Raw genomic sequence first — 4,555 nt, 5'->3', positions numbered from 1 at the left:
GATCTCTCTTCGTAATGTGTAGCAATTCTCAATGTTGTGCCCAATGTCACGGTGGAATTCACACTTCTTTTGCTATCCTTTCTCCATGCCTGCCCTTCTACTGGTGGCTTTGGCCACCTTACTCCATCTCCCATTTCCCTGAGTGCTTTCAGGATTCCTCCGATACCTGTAGTGAATTCATATTCTGCCAGAGTAGGGAGTTGCCGATTTTCTTCGATTATGTTGAATCCTCTTCCATATGACCTGTATCTCTCATCCTTTTTGCTGGTGGTTTGCTTTCTTCCTGATTTTTCCACCGCTGAGGTACTAGAAACACTTGGTGTATTAGGTAGACTGGCTCTGGCTAGGATGTCTTCCTCCCCCGATTGCGGCAACTGCCTTCTCTTGCACTGCTTCGAAGCTATGGCAGGGATGCATAGTCAGCTGCTTGTATAGGTCGGAGTCATGGTGGAGGCCTCTCCTGAAGGCTTCTACTGCTGTCAAAACGTCGCACTCTCGTACTGCCACCTTCTCATTGTTGAATCTAGTATTTTACTCCCCAAGGGTCTCTCCTGCCCCCTGGACAATTCTGTACAGATCTCCCGCATGCTTTTGCGGCTTCCTGCTGCTTGCAAACTGTTGGGTGAACGCGTTTACTAATTCAACAAATGTGGATATCGACCTGTTGGGCAGGCTTACAAACCATCGAAGTGCCGACCCCGTTAAGGTGGATCCAAATCCTTTACACATGCAAGCTTCCTTGACTGCCCCTACATTCATTCGTTATCATCTTCGCTTGATTGGCTTATATGGTCAAAGGGATCTGCTGTGCCGTGAAAGAGAGGCATATTTGGATTTGTGAATCCCTTTGGCATGGCTGTGATGGATATGGTGTCCACGAATGGTGAGTCGGCATAGCTGTCAGGTGCTGCTTTCTCGAGTGGGGGTGGCAGTCCTGGGACCCTGCTTAGCATCTCTCTTAGCTCCAAGTACTCTTTGGTTCGTTATCCGCCCGAGTCGGGTCCGCTTTGTCACCTTGGCCGATTTAATATGCTGCCTCCTGACCCGAATTCTTGAAGGTTCTGATGTGTCCCAGCAGCTAGTGGGGTTGAAGTAACGATCCTTCCCTGCTGCCAGTTTACTTGTTGGTTCCCCTCGAATCCTGCTCCAGGTGTTTGATCAATCGCCGCAAAACTGCTGACAGGGATGCCACCTGTTCTTGCCTCCACACAGCTGGCCGATGGCCAGTTGTCTGGTGTGAGGTATCCCAGCCCCTTTGGGGTTATTCTTCCATCTGTCGGTACTGTAGCTAGATCCAACCTTGTTACCAGTTCAGCTGGTATCTGCCGAAGTGAATTCCTGCTGTCTGTTGCCCCCTATGTCAGATCTACTAGCTAGGACCTTCCTTCGCCTGCCCTGCTTACTGGGGTGACAGACTGCTGTTTTAGGATATCTATCTGCGCGCAGAGCTCTCTGTCCCTCTTCCTTGCTTCAGCTTCAGCTTTCTTCTGATCTTCTCTCATGTTTTCCATGGCCTTCTGTAGGCTTTCTACGCCAGCGAGCAAGATTTGTGTGGGACTGGGTCGCGGGGTGAGGCTCGAGCTCGTTGCTCCTTATCCGATCTGGCTTGGGTTGTGCCAGCAGGAGTTTTAGGAGGCAAAGAGGTTTTTGCTGTTGGTGTGGTTCTTGAGGTATGTCCGGGAGCCTGCGTTACCACTGTTGATGCTGGATTTTGAGTAGAGGTCGGCGGTGGTGATGGTTGTCTGCTCCCTGACACGGATTCCGATGCTTGCTTATCCATTGCGTACTTAGATTATCAACGATTGACGACCACAATGCCCCACGGTGGGCGCCAAACTGTTTAGGTATTTTTTACCGAATTGGTTGATTCGGGTCAATGCGGTCTTACTCGTCGGATACTTAGAAGTATGTAGTCAGCTTAAGTACTAGCCAACCCTTTGGTGGACTCCTTAGGGGTACTCATGTGTTGTTATCATGGGTCTTGGATGCGGTAGTTTTCCACATGTCGCTAGGTCTGCGCAGGTTTAGGACTAGGGTGTTTACCTTACCTCGTGGTATAGACTCGAGTTACAGAGTGACTCTTGACTGTACTAAGAACTTATGCCTGTCTCTAGATATATTGTCCTTTCTTGTTTGATGATTCTATGAATCATAGAAGGTGAGATGCAAGCCGGCTATGGTTGATAGAGTTTGGATTCCTGGATGTTATGTGATTCACATGATAGTGTAGTATGAGTCGGTCTAGTATTCACATGCTAGGACTATGTGTTGTTATATTGTTGTTCACATGATAAGCACGATTGTCTAGCATCTATATGCTAAGGCTATGTGTTATCCATATTCATATTCTTATGTTTACATGTTATATTAATTATGACATTTCGTGGCTGGGAGAACTCGGAGTTACTCCCCACTGTCTGTGGCTTTCGTATTTGTATAAAATGCGATCGACAGGTATGGTGATGCTTATATGGGGTTCATGGACGAGCTAGCGAGCAAAGTAACCTTCGGACTTACTTAGATTTGGTTTTATTTGTAGAGACTTTTATACGAGTTTTTATGTCACATACATTTTAGCGACATATGTCTCCCTCTTTACATTTGGTTGTATAACTTTGCTATTCGCGACTTTAGCGATGTTTATGTTATGAAACTTCTATTTAGACCTTGTATGTTTTGACACCTTTCAATTTGGATATCTTTATAACAGGTTCAGGTTTTAAAAATTACAGGTTTTTACCCAAATGAACCTATTACAAACATATCCATGCAGTTTTATTCTAGAATTACGTGTTTACTTTTCCGCAATGAATGAGGTGTCACAGATTTATCAATGAGATTATAATCCTGCTTTAGGATTTTTCAAAAAAAAAAAAAAAAAGAAGTGCAAATATTGATAACTCTCATAGTATTATTTAACTCTCGTTCAATTGAACACGAAAACTATTTACTCAATAGAAGAAGTAATCCTTTAGCTTTATTTTAATAGCACAACAACAATTGAGGGGGTATGTAGCGCGTTAGAAAGGCATTGAAGATTTCAAGACTAAGAACGAGAAGCATTGAGAAATTAATTTTTAAAGTATACATTAATATGCCCCTTTAAGATATCCAATTTTTTTTCCCAACGGTTCTTGGGCCTCGTATTTGAAAATAAAGGTTGGCTCGGATAAGTTAGATGAGTAATGGATTATTTAGCTCAAAGGAAAAGCGTTGAAATAAAGCGGTTTTCCAGAGCATCCTCTGCATATTAAGGCCTTGTTCTTTTGGACATAAAGTCACTTAATTTCAGTTCACTTCAGATCCTATAAGTTGATTGATTCGATTCGAGATCCTATAAGTTGATTCAGATCCAATAAGTTGATTCGATTCGAGATCCTATAAGTTCGATTCAATTCGAGATCCAATAAGTTCGGATTCGGATGCTATAAGTTGATTTGAGAAAAATTCAGATCCTATAAATTTAGTTCAGAAAAGCTATATACGGAGTATTATTTTTAAAGACCGATACAAAAACATTTGACATTAATTATTCGATACATACATTATTATTTTAAAAAAAATTACTCCACTCATTAATAATTTTAGCGTCACAATAAATTTGGGCATGTTTGATAAAAAGCGGAATAAGGCCATGTATTAGGTACGAAACAACATAGTCAAAAACATTTGGCGAGGCAATGGATCTGTTGTTGAGAGTGATAGTGAAGATGAAAGTGATGAGAATTATGATAATATGGAAATAAATGGTTAGAAAAAAAGATATAATATGTGATTTATTTGTTATCGAAATGTAATCGTAGTATAATGTATGAACAAACCAATGCATATAAAGCGGAAAAATGTTATTATTTTACCTTGTGTTTTAGACTATAATTTTTTTTTTATCAATGTTCTCTCTTGACAAGTAGTAGTAGTAGTAATAATAATAATAATAATAATAATAATAATAATAATAATAATAATAATAATAATAATAATAATAATAATAATAATAATAATAATAATAATAATAATAATAATAATAATAATAATAATAATAATAATAATAATTGTTTAGGTACTTTTTACCGAATTGGTTGATTCAGGTCAATGCGGTCTTACTCGTCGGATACTTGATTGTTTGTTTGTATGATGATATTTAAATAAGGAACTAAAGTATGAAATATAAATTAACACGTAAGATTTGGTGACGCGGAAAACCCAATGTGGGAACAACCGCGGGAGGGACGGTACCCTGCCAAATATTGCACTAGCTTTGAATAGGAGGATGATTACAACACTATCGTAATGCTAATCTTGCTAACACGAGGTATCGTGTTTATAAGATCTTGGATGAATGTATGTGTGCGTATGTGAATGTCCTTCTTTGATTGCTTCCTTGGCTATTTATAGGGTAAGAACCCTAGACATATCCTACCTTGATTATGGAAAGGGAATATAACTTCCATAATAACTCTTTCCATGTTTGACCGTCTCCCTTAATTCTCCATGATCTCCCTGACTTCTCCCTGAATCCTCTTTCCTAAATCCAGACGCTTCCTTCAGTGGGCTT

Source organism: Silene latifolia, chromosome 1, assembly GCF_048544455.1.
Source record: "Silene latifolia isolate original U9 population chromosome 1, ASM4854445v1, whole genome shotgun sequence".
Taxonomy (NCBI): domain Eukaryota; kingdom Viridiplantae; phylum Streptophyta; class Magnoliopsida; order Caryophyllales; family Caryophyllaceae; genus Silene; species Silene latifolia.
The sequence above is the reverse complement of the archived record's forward strand: the minus strand, read 5'-3'. Positions refer to the sequence as shown.